Source organism: Mus caroli, unplaced genomic scaffold, assembly GCF_978045245.1.
Source record: "Mus caroli unplaced genomic scaffold, Mus_caroli_1 scaffold_3, whole genome shotgun sequence".
NCBI classification, from domain to species: domain Eukaryota; kingdom Metazoa; phylum Chordata; class Mammalia; order Rodentia; family Muridae; genus Mus; species Mus caroli.
Window position 1 is genome coordinate 40,160,353 of NW_028227258.1, and position 13,542 is coordinate 40,173,894.

Sequence of the window (13,542 nt, forward strand, 5' to 3'; positions counted from 1 at the left end):
AAAGGAGTGGGAATAGGAGGCCCACAGCTAAGACTCTACACACAGTGAATGGTACATGGTTAAATGCTCAATAAATGGGAGGCGTTAAATGCAAAGTAGAATTTCCACCCAGTGGGTGTCTGAGGTTAGTATCAGTCTCTGGCCTTGCTTCCCCACACTTAAATTAAATGTGAACTCCATTGTCCTTTGGCTTCTCAGTCTTACTAACCACCTTGGACCAGCTCTAGCATGACAGTGAGATTCCAGGGTGAAAGCTTCTCGAAGCTCCACACCCTTGAGGGCGAAAAGAGTCAGTTATAATCATCATCTTTGTCAGCACAGCAGGATCCCTGCCTCTGACATCTGCTTGAGTGCACTGCTCGGGACAGCATTAGACAAGTCTCATTTTGTCAATTAACCTTTCTCCATTCATGGTTTAGTAAGGCCCAAGCAAATACATTTACGAAGCAGAGCAGGGCTTTTATAGGTTTTTTTTTTTTTTTTTTTTTTTTTGACACAGTAGTTGCAGCTTCAAACACAACCTACCTGCACTTTCCCCTTACAACAGACTCAGTGGCACTTCTCTGGCAAATTGGATGACCTTGTGTCATGCTACATAAGAAAATCATATTAATTTATGGAAAGCCTAGGTTTATTTAACATGAGGAGCAAAGGGTGCCTGTGTTTTGCTCAGCTTTTTATATCCAATGGATATGAGAGAGCAGAGGGTGTTAGATGTTGCCAGTGATCTGCCACTGCTCACCCTTCTGTACCTTCAAGCCACTGACCTTCTTCACCAGGTACCTGGAACATATATGTCACAATGCACATAGGAGTAAGATGCTATCTGACGTAGGAAGTCACATAGATGGGGCTGAGTGTTCTCAGCACCCACGTAAAAACTCTCCTCGGGATCATGTGCCTCTGTAACCTCTGTGCTAGCATGGGAAGAAACGTGATTATCAGTAAGGTTTGCTGGCATTAACCTAGCCCTGGGATCAGTTAAAGATCCTGTCTGAGCAGCACAAGGCACAGGGTGATAGAACAGTATACTTGACAACCTTCTCTCTCTAGCCTCTAGAATGGAACTTACACACACACACATGCATACACACACACACACACACACACACACACACACACTTCATTTATACATCACACATACAAATTTTCTACCTGTTTCTTCTGTCTTACTAAATGCCCACAACACAGTCTTCTAATAAATAATAAGCAGTCAATATTTTTTCTGACATGTTATAGTGTACCAAACTGTGCTAAGTGTTTTGTATCTATTCTAACACTTTAGTCCTCAGAATAACTCTGGACAGAAGGCATTACTATTTCCATATTAAAATGAGGAAACTTAAAAACTTATTTGTTAGCGATCAAGGTAACTTGAGCCACCTTGGCCTAAGCATCACATGGCCCAGAATGACCAGTTCATGTCTTCAACTCACAGGGTGACCCATATCTCTCACGCTTCAAATGTATTGTAATTGAGAACAATAAACAGGTGAATCCATTAAAAAACAAAGTGAGGGTAGATGTGATTGGTAACATTAGAGATGATGCTAAAATGGTCAATATATTTACAAAGTTAGGAACATTGAGATGATTTTGCATATATAACCTCAGAGGGAAAATGTTGGAATGAAGTCAAACAGATAGAGATTTGGTCCAGTCTTGGGGACATGAAGTAAGTAGCTCAAAATTCCTCTGCATGGTGAGAAAACCTGGCCACTGACCTCTTCTCTACCTCTCCTCTCCTGTTTCCCTACGGAGAACCTCCTAGGCCATCACTGTGGTCCATCTTTTCCCACATCTTTTCCCACATCTATTCCCTCCCTTATGCCTGGAGTGATGCTCTGCTCACGTATTCATCGATGAGGTCATATTGAAACCGCCTACTTCTACCATGGACCCAGCGCTGCCTTCTATGCTACTCCCATGGCTTCCTGCCCCTTTGCTGATACCAGGCCTATCCCTTGAGCATCCTCACTGGCAGAGTGTCTTCTCCTCTGCTTTCTGTCCCTGACATTGTTGAGTCAGAGCTTCAGTTTTCAAATGATAAGATTTGGCAGGCTAGAAAGAAAGAGAGTGCATGCTGAATTCCAAGTTCCCGGTGTTTTTACTTTAAAAAAAAAAAAAGCTAATCACTGAAAATTTTGTAAAATTAAGATCAATTATGCCGTTATCACAGAAAGAACATCGAAATGACGGCCTGAGGAATTCTGTGCTCTTTCTGCAGCTTCTGAAGGCACAGTTGACAAATGAATCGCTCTGCTCTCACTGTGCTGACCTCATCAGTGACTCCAGGAAGACAAACAAGGAAAGGAATGAAAAGGCATTTAATTTTGAGGTCCACGAGGAAAAGAAACACACTCAAAAGTATTAATATTTGTCGAATGGACTAAATCAGACGGGGAATAGGAGCTACACTTGTTTTGCAGTTAGCAGAAGGATAAACCATGTGCAATAAAAGTGGAAACCATAGGAAAAGGGGCACTTATAATCCTAGCTTTAGACGTTACTGCAAATGAGTCTAATCACCATGTTATCATTATCAGGATTATTATTGTTATTACTGATAATAAACATGTACCGGCTGCCAACAGGATGCCGGGCTCCACACAAGAGAGAATTAAGATCAGTCCCTGCAGTGCCGGCTTACAGCGGATTATAATTGCCATAGAAAATAATATTAATAGCAACTCAATATTTTATTAGAAAAATAACATTGTTCCTCTCTTCTCCCTAGGTTGTCTACCACCAAGTGGAGGCCTGACTTTGAGAAGGATGGGCCTGCTCTCTATAGCTGATAAATCTGCCCTGCAAAATGTCTCCTCTGCGATTTTCCGACATCAGGATACTTCTTTGCCTCTGCTTTCGTGTGATCAAGTAGGGTCATCTTGAACTGTGGAGGTTTCTACTTCTTGGATGAGATAGTCTCCCTGATTTAGGTCAAGTTGGCTTGATTTAATGATGCTTGTCTTAAAAGCATGTGGGTCTAGTTTAGCTAAAGAGTTTTCATCCGAATTTTATGTAAAAAAGAAAAAGAACATCATTGGAGAGAGTACAAGAGAATCTACATAGATATTATACTGGGTGAGAGCAATGTTTTCTGAAACCTATTTTCCTAGTATATGTGTGTCTATGTCACTGTAGTGTCCATGTGTGTGCAAGTATGTGTGTGGAGGTCAGAGAGGTCAGAGGCTAATGTATGTCAAATATTTTTCTCATCTCTACCTCTGTTTCTCTCTCTCTTTCTCTCTCACTCTCTGTCTCTCTCTCCTGCCTCTCTCTCTGTCTCTCTCTCTCTCTTATCACCCCCACTCCCCAGAACAACTCTTATTAAACTCTCTACTAAACTCTCAGAAACTCACCAACAATAGACTACACTGGCTGGCTAGGGAGCTCCCGTTTCTGCCCCACTATCCTGGGGTTACAGACATGAGCCACCAGGCCCAGCCCTTTCACCTAAGGACTGGGGATCTGAATGTGGGTCCTCATAGCTGTGTGACACTCATTTTACTCACTGAGTCATTGTCTTAGGCACCCCAAGTGTGTATGACTTTAAAGGGCTATAAAATTAAATATATTCACCATTGGTCACAATGAGAAAGAAAAGTTAAAACACACACACACACAAAAGGTATAAAGACAGACTGTCTGCTTAATTTGAAGTTCAGTCTCCATGCAAACCACAGCCGATGGCAAACCAAAAAAATGCAATTTTCAAAAGAATCCAATTATACCTTTACCACATGGAAAATCAAGTAGCAGGTAACAGCCCTGCAAGAACCTTACACCTAAGAATTAGTTCTGAATTCTGCCACATCTTTTTTTTTTCCATCATAAATATATCCAGACTTGGATATAAAACGTCAAATGGCAGCTGTTGGTTTATAAAACATGTGAGCTTTCTGGTATCACTGTAAACGTATGTTTTTCATAGGCCTTTCCTTCCATACAACTTTGCGGTGATCTCCTGAAATGGCCCAAACTGGCTAATGTGCTGGCTCCTGCCTGAGCTTACCTATCTCTTTTCTCTCACTAGTCTGTAACCCAACCCTCACGCACAAAACAGGAAAGTTCCCAATTTCTAGTCTAGAACCCAACCTAGGGCTAACATGTTACTAAGTCCCAGCTTGCCAAGGCAGCCCATCCTACTTTGTGAAGACTGTTTCTTTTACTTGTCCCTCAAGCTGTACTGAGTATACTTTCTTCACAGCTATGTTCTTACAAAAGGAGTGGAGGGTGAATATCTAATTAGAAATGCTGAGTCCTGCTAGCATTCTAGAGCCCTTTCTTATCTTGGGAAGGCAAATGTTTACAAGAAACTGCCTGAAGAAATGATTACCACAGCTAGCCCGTCAAAACCCGATTCTGTTTGCCAAGGAAGGAATATTTTAACTGTCAACCTTCGATGTTTATGACTGTGAACATGCCTAACCGTGGTGGGAATTTCCCTTGATGGTCGCGAGACTCGTAGAACACCCTCAGATGGTCAGTTAGACAGGGATTTCAACATCATGAAGCAACCCATAAAAGCTGTAGGAAACTGTGTCGAGAGGCCTGACTATTGTAAACCGTTAGCCTCGGCACACACCCATGTGAACAATGCTGAGTTCTTTCACTCTTCAAGTACTTGCTTGGTTCTTTGTTAGTCAGCATTTCCACAACAATTTGATCTGATTTGACTTGATTTGATTACAGCGCTGGACTTCGAATTCAATACCACATGTATTCTAGGCCAGCACAGTACACTGAGGTAAGCTATTAGTAGTATATTGTTAGAATTTTTTTAAAATATTATATGTATTCAGGGCTGAGTTGGTATCCTTTTGTAACTTTCTTTTCTTTTTTTTCCAAAAACTTAATTCAAACAAAACGATTTGAACTGGGGGTGGAGGGCAGAACACACAACTGAATTGTCAAGGTAATCTCTCAGCAGAGTCTGGAGGGGACTGGAGGAACTGGCATAGCAAACTAAGTAGCAAGTGCTATTAGTACAAAGACATTCACACAAAGATAAACTTGGCCTTGGGAGAGATTTTACAGGTCCAAACATCCCATGATGCTTCTAATTGTTCATCCTGAATACATACTATTTTTTAGTGCTTAAGGAAAAGTTCCCTAGATTTCTTTTTTGTCCTAAGTTCACAAAAATCTCATGGTCATTTCAATGTTGGTCATAAATGGAAGATATAAACAATTATGCTCTTGACTAGAAGGAAGTCAATTGTTGGTACATTTATTTGCCATCTCTCCTCCCACCCAACATCAACAAGGACATGGATGTCTACAGGACCACGTAATGGAAGATGAGGCAAAATTCTTATCCCACAGTAGAGATGGTTTTAGTCATTGGATTGAGCCAATCAGAACATTGGATGTAAATCTCTGCTGGATGTAAGTGCTCTGGCAACTGAATTAAACAGGAAACACCAAGTGATCTGAAAGAACACAGTTTTCCTGGAAACCAGCCCAAGAAGAAATATAGCATGTGGCCCTTATGTGAGGAACATAAGGTCACCTTATGTTCCTGGTCACCTCATGGCCCTGCCTCTAACTTATGTTCCCCTTAATGAATAGTCTCACATTTAAAGGATTTGTCTATATGATGGGGGAATGCGAAGGTCCTAATAAGCATTAAAATCTTGATTCCACAGATACAGATGGGTTTAAAGAATACAGTTGCTTTAAACCCAGATCTAAGTACAGTACAGTACAGAACAGTACAGAAGTGGAAATTTTACCATTGTGTGAAATTAACCACTGTGCAATTTAACCACTCTGTAAAACTACCCAGTTATTTTTCCATGTGAAGTGTCCAAGTCTTCCTATGCATCATGATCCCAGACTTCATTGATCATCTCACTACATAGCACAAGGCTACTCCCAGCCCCCAGTCAGTCCCGGGCTCTTCCTTTTCTACCTCTCATCAACTCGTTCGTTTCTTTATTTTGGCAGTTCATCACATTGCTGCCTACCTTCTCTTGCCTCTAGTGTTCATCCTCTCGATCATGCTGTATTGTTTCCACAGAGACTTAAAACATAAGTATCTTCATCGTGTCCTCACTGCCTACTCAGAACCAACAGGATGTTATCCCAAGTCTCAGCATCACCACTCACAGCCTCTGGATCCTGCCAACTTCTCTGCAATTACATCTCTCCAGAGCCTCCTTGACCCCGCTGTTCAGCCACCCATTCAAACCTACTAACACATTCCCCAGTGACTCCCACCCTTATGCCTCTGTACCTCCTCTTTCCTCCCAAGTTACTGTTCTTCTCTTAGTCTCATTCCATTTGGCAAATGCTGCCTCATCCTTCAAGATCTCATTAAACTGTTGCCTCTTCTCTGGTGACCTAATGTTAGCTACTTGTCTTCCGTTGCCCACACTGTGCCTTGTACACTTTCCATCTTAGTACCCATGACATCCCATCTCTCATTTATCTGCCTTACTCAGTTCTTAATACCGGGAGACTTAAAACGCAAACAGTTTTTATCCAGGGCACTCAAGGAATATCTGTGAAATGCATGAGGGTTGAATCCCTCCCTAATTTGTAACTCTTACAAGTCCAACCCAAGCCTTGTCTATTTTCTGTTATCGATCAGGTCAGTTCTGCCCCATACTGACTCCCCTCCTCCTAATCTCGTGTGTTCCCCTTGCTCACTGTGTGGTGATGGGAGCTACCTATTCTGTTGTATTTATTGTTCAATTCTCACCACCTACTTTACCCTTTGTTTGAAAAACTTAATGATGTTATGTGACAATTTCATACTTGTACCTAATATATTCTGATTACTTCCCCAATCTTTTATGCCCCCTGCCACTATTATCAAACCCCTTCCCACTCCCTCTGACACTTTTCAAGAAAGTAATTTTTTTAGTTTTCTTTGGTGAACCATTTAGTTTAACCAGAGCTATCTGTGGCAACAATGAGACTAAATCTACCTGTTGTTGCATAATAGCCTCAGCAATGGGTGAACCACTGAAGGCAGTGATTTTTGCTCATCCTGAATCTATGTTCAGGAACTGATAAATAGAGCCCCCTAATTCCCTCCTCCATCTGTGACAGATTAGTGGCAGGCACATTGTTGTGCAAACCCTATGCAAGCATCTGCATTTGCTATGAGTTGGTGAGTTTGGAATATCCATGTCTTGTCTGGGATGTTATTCATAGCCCTTCTCCTTATTTTATTTCTATCCCCTCTTCCTCAATGCTCTCTGAACCATGGCGAGGATGGTACAAAACCATCCCACTCTTTCTCTCACACATCCATCCTCTGTGGTCCTTCTTCATATGCCTCTCACCAGTCATATTGTTCTTAGCAGTTTTTTATGTATCTATTGAACGTTTTGAGCTTCCCCTGGGTGCTAATGCACTTGCTGAAGAGCAGTGGAGCTCTCTGCAAGGACAACAGGAATACCTGTAAACAGCCCTTTAAATCACAAAGCAGAGCCAGTAGAACAGGAGGTTAACAAAGGTAGGTTGGTTTAGCCAGTTATTTATTAGTCAAGGCCCTGGATTTGAGCCCTGCTTCTGGGTCTTCCTTGCTGAGTGACCATGGGCAAGGGCTTAATTTCAGAATGGGATTGTTGCTCATCTGTGAAAGAGGATTATCACACGGCCATGTGTACCTTGGTGAGAAGACCCAAGAAGGTAAGGCAGGAAAAAAACTGCAAAAAGGCAACAAATCACCCATCAGTGGTAACTGTTGTCACTGCTTCCTGTCACTATGGACTGTCACTATGCCGATCCCATGTGTGGCTGATGCTGTTGCAGAGAATTCCAGGGTACAGTTTTGACATTGGGTTTAGGATAGGAGCTTTTTGTTGATTAGTGACTTTGCTGCCCATTTGTTTCTTAAAAGGACTTATGCAAAGGGGAGGGGGACACTTCCATGGAAATGTCATCTGGAGTGGATACAAAGTTCAGGCTCGGATGGGAAGGATCAGTGTAATCCTTCCTCTAGAAACCCAGCCTGGGGAGACAGCAACAGAGTAGAAAGAAGCCTGGGCAGTTCTGAGTTATGTGACTGTGCTTGTTGTTTTGTATCATTATTCTCCTCTTATTGTCCAATAAAGAATTGAGAGCCACTACAGGCAAAGAAGATCCTGTGGTTCAATAATGTGGCAATGTGTCACCGGTGGCAGGAATCTGCAGGACCTCAACACCGACCCAGGTGGCAGCTTGTGACTTTGCCTTGGACAAAGGGAATCACTCTTTGACGGATGCCTCATGATGATTTTTAGTTTCTGCTATTCCTCCCAGACAGCTACTGTAACAAAAGCCTGTAGGGAGAGCTCAAGTCTCACCTATTTCTGACATCCACACACCGGCTCTCTGTTTTAATTTCAAAAGAAAAAAAAAAAACGCAGAGCTTCAATCACTCTCATGTTTAATATTTTATTCTAAAATAGCTCTGTTTTGTTTTGCTTCTTAAAATTAAAACAGTGGTTTTTTTCCATGATGGGCAACAGAAAAATCAAAGGAGGACAGAGAAACAGTGGTATGGAGAAGGAATGGGCTTTAATGCACGAGCTCATTCTTTCTCCTTTTGAGGTAAAGAATGTGGTCCAGGCTGTCCTCTTCCTGTTTCTGGCATGGAACAGCAGCTATTGCCCAGGAGTTGATAGAATCCATCCCTGTAAGCCTATTAAGAAACACACACACACACATCAAACAGACAAAGAGAAATGTTTAAACTAAATAAATCCTATCATGAGACACTTGTCTGTTAAGGATGACCATACAAAAGCTATATAAGATTCTTACCGAGTTTTCCCTTCCAGTCTCTTAAAAGACACAAATGAGGAGCCACCTGTAGATCCCAGACCCTGTCCCCACCCCTCCTGGCTTTTTTCCCAACTCAAAATTAGTAGCAGAATTACTGCCCTGGGGTCAAGCTTTTCCCACCTCCTGGATAAGTCACCAACCTATGAAATGCTACACAAAAGCCCCCACAAATCATGTCACTTGCTCCATCACTTCAGAATCTTTTTCTGGCTCTCTGCAGGCTGGGTCTAATGCTGCTGGCACAGCAAGCTGGTTGTGCTCAGCCGTTATGCAATGATGTTCTACATTGCCAGTAAGCCATGGCTGTGTGCCACCGGTCAGTATAGCAGCTCCATTTAGCTTTATTTTTTTTAATCCTTTTGTACACTAGGTGCTGATCTCTTCTGAAGTTGTGATGACTGTTCTAACTATTGACACTTCAGTCACAGCCAGGCCCTGTATCCTCTGCTCTCTCGTCGACCGACACAAACTAGGCGTACCACTTACCCTGCAGCCTTGACCCTGGCCCCTCACAGTTTTGTGGCTTGAACATAATGGGGAGGGCCTGTCTACAGATTCTTTCATTTCCTTAGCACACTGGAAGTCCAAATTGTCCTCCTCTGTTGTTTTGCTTCCTGAAGGACGTAGAAGGAGCTTTAAGCTGCATTTCTACCCAGAATGTGTCTGTTTTCCATGCAACAATATGTTTTCTGCCACTGTCAACCTAGGGCACAATTTGTGGAGATAATGAAATAATTATTTCAGTAAGAATTTCTTCATCTGCTCTTCTCTGAGTAGCTCCTGGAGCCTCCACTAAAATTCAAACCACCCAAATTTGAATACCAACTTTGATGAGGACAAATTGTGTGACTTAAAAAAAGTAACTCAATTTCTTTATATTTCAGTTCTCTCATTTAGATGGTGAAGAGCCCTCATTTGCACAGTGAAGAAACCATAACCGACCGTCTTCTCTGCTTTACTGTGAGAGTTAAACAGGAAACAGCACAGACAGATGGGAGACACAGTGACCTGTCAGTCCATTTTCGTTTCATATCCAACGCTGCCCTTTGCTGTCTCAGGTTCGCCAGACCAATTATTGCCCATGAAGGACAAGAATCAGTCTGTCATATTTCTCCAGTCTATTGTAGGTCAGATTAAGGAGTTTGATCTCAAGCTCCTGCTCCTGCCCTGACGTCTGTTCCCTGACTGGCCTCCCTAGGTGTCTGGGATTCTTCTGGTATTTACTCCTCTCAGTGCAAACATTGACACAGTCCTATAATGAGTTGCAATAGCTTTCTAAACTTCCTTAGCTGATCAAGTAATTTTCAGTTCTAGGGTTGACATACATTGCCTTTATAATATATTGCTGCCAAATAGGTTCAGGATCTTTGGAAGGGATTCCTAGAGAAGTCTTAATAAAGAAATATATGGATCCCGGGCAGTGGAAATCATATTGAATATGGGAGAATTCCAAGAGGAAAATATGAAGGCAAGTGATGAGGAGACTTAGCTTTAGTTCCTTTAAAGAGGAAAGCAGGTCACTGTCTCCTGGTGTGAGAGAACCAACCCCATGAAGGATGCTTCACATACACACTGGACAAAGTTGAAATTTGCCATCTTTCCTTTTGGTTTTGGTTTGTTTATTTGCTTTGTAATGGGAGAGAAGGAATGTGGAGCTATTGAGAGAAAGAGCATCTATAAGAAGTCAAAGCCAGTTGCTGCTATACTCCTGGTCACCAAAACCATGTAAGAGTACTTCATAGGGTGGTGAGGTGGGAGTGGGTGGGAGGGGGGAGCACCCTCATAGAAGCAGAGGGAGGTGGTTGGATAGAGGGTTATTCAGTGGGGAAACCGGGAAGGGGGATAACATTTGAAATGTAAATAAATAAAATAACCAATAAAAATTTTCAAAAAAGAGTGCTTCATAGTATACTATTTATTATGGAAGAAATGGTGGGCACATGTAACATGGGGTAGGTTGTAAATGGGGTTCTCCTTGCTTAATGGTCAAGTGCTCAGATAGTCTGAGTTCAAACTAAACAGGGACAGTTCTTAGAGGATTTCTAAGAGTCCTCCATGCTCATGAATGGGTCTATGCTACAAGCTCAGGTCTCTTCGAAACCTCCTTTTAGAGAGCAGGTTCAAGAACCAGGACCCAACAGAATACTTTCCCACTGAAAGGACTTATAAGTGGGGCTTTGTAGAATTAGCCTAAAGCCTCCCATTGAGAATGCCTCCTCTCCGACAGACAACCCAGGGTGGGCTCTAAAAATCTGAATGATAGAAGAGGCATGGAGAAGAAGGAGGGGAGGAGGAGATGAGGGAACAGTGGGAGAAACAAGGAGAAATGAGAGGAGAGAAAAGGAAAGAAAAAGGGACCAGATGGAGACAAAGAAGAAGGAAGGAATAAAAGAATGAAGACAAGGAGGAAGAGTAGCAGGAAGGGAGAGAGAGAGGGGATGGGATAAAAAAATTAGTCTCAGTCAGGTGTGGTGGCACATGCCTTTAATCACTGCACTTGTGAGTTCAAGGCCAGCCTGATCTACACAGTGAGTGCCAGGACAGTCAGAGAGACACAGTAAGACAGTGTCTCAAGAAAGGAAAATGCAAACACAATCCAAAGTCTCAAAGTCCATAGGTAAATGTTCAAGTACTCAGTGTTTGTTTCCAGTTTGCCAATTGGAAAAGCTGAAAAGAATGAGAAAATAAAAGAAGTGTTGTTATCATATGGAAGCGGAGTTTCATCCAGCGTGTATTCCTGTTGGTCTTGTGGCTATGCCTTTGTTCTTAAGTCTCTGTGCATCAGTTCCGTCTTCAAAATAATTAGAAAGGAGTTTCTAGACTCTAACACAAGTTAAGTCCTCTTTCAGGTATACTGTGTGCTTAGGTGGGCATGCCACCATGGGAGGGCCAGTGGAAAAACCTAAGTTACCAAATCCTGGAAAGAAAAGACTAGACTGGGTTTGCACCCTTCATTGTAGAAAACTAACATGCTGAGAGAGAGAGAGAGAGAGAGAGAGAGAGAGAGAGAGAGAGAGAGAGAGATTGCAGCTTGCCTTGTTTAAATCAAACCATTGTCTACAGAAGAACTGTATACGTGTTCTTGCTTTACCATCTGAGATCAAAAGAGAATAGTCTGAGCTTCTCTCGCTGTGCCTACAACTCTCTCCTCCTGTCTAAGAGTTTCTTTTCCGGTTCTGGGATCTGATGTGGACTTCATGACAGCAGGAGCTTGAAGCTACTGATTGATGACATTGCACCTACATTCAAGAAGCAGAGAGTGACAAATGCTCAACTCCAATTGTCAAGGACAACCCAGCCAACTGTGCCAACCACAGAAGGGCTAGGTCTTACAATCACAGTAAACACAATCAAGACAATCTCCTGCAGCATGGCTCCAGTCTCCCAGGTGACTTGGACCAAGGTACAGTCTACAGCATCCCTGTGGTACCTCACAACCATCTGTAACTTTAGTTTTAATGGATCCAACACACTCTTCCTACCCTCAGAGGAACCAGGCATCTATTGGCAGTTCTGCGGAACCTAAAGATCTGTTTCCCCCAAGTAACATTGGTACTGCTACTCCAGGGACTGAAATGATAGGGTGAGGGTGGAGGGGCATGCCTGGGCCTCATCATGCAGTGGTATGCAATAATTAAATGTAAAGCCTTATGCTGTGGTAGCAAGAGCTATCTTTAGTAACTTTTTAGAAGTTCCATAGATTGTGTGATGATTTAACTTGAGAGTCTTTTAAACTGTGAGAGATTTCAGTCGGTGAGGTTGTTCTCCTCTCAACAAGACCTGGTTTCCAAAACCAAGCTGAGTGATTGGGGAGAGTGATAAAATGTTGAGACCAATGAGAACCAAGAACAATGATACATACCTGTGAATACATCACCCATTACTTTAACTTGAAAAAGCAGGGTGAACAGAGCATGTGGAGCAAGATTGTAAGCAACAGCCTGCTCATGGCCTCTGCATTAGCTCCTGCCTCCAGGTTCCTGCCCTATTTCAGTTCCTATCCTGACTTCCTTTGAAGATCAACAGTGATTTCGGAGCACAAGCCAAATATGCCCTTCCTTCCCTATGTTGTTTTAGTCATGGTGTTTCATCACAGAAACAGAAACCCTAAGTAAAACAAGCTTGGTCTATAGACATGATTCATTTTAATGGCGCTTAAATTATGTTCCTAGAGGAAGAGGATCTTGTATAAAAAAGATAGACTATTTTCGTTGGGAATTTGATTTTTTTCTCATTTTTGATATCTGTTAATAAATATCAGATTACTAAAGAAGATATTAAAGGCAAATGGTTGAGTCTAAGTTACTGTGTTATATAGTAAAATTATTCCTCTATTCTTTACTTCAGTGCATTAGTATTAATAAAATAAATCAATTTCCTTTTATTAGTACACACCTAGATCTTTGGGGACTAGACTATATGAACAAGTCTTCTTTGCTAAGAACCAAAACCTCCACTATTTTGCTGAGACACCAAATGCCACATAGGTAAAAAGTTTTGGTGCTAAGATTGTCTCTGATAACCCTGAGCATTTTTTCTTTCTGTTTTTTCTCTCCTTCTTTTCATTTTTGTTTCCTTTTTTGCCTTGTTTTTCTTCTTTTTCTTTTTCAGATAGGTTCAATGGTACCAGCTAATGATAGATGCCAGCTTACAATATCCCAAAGCAAGCTATATGCTGCCTGCACTGCTCATGGGCTTCCTTAATCAATCCCTCCTTACACACTTTTGAGAAAAAACTTACCAATCTAAATAATTTAC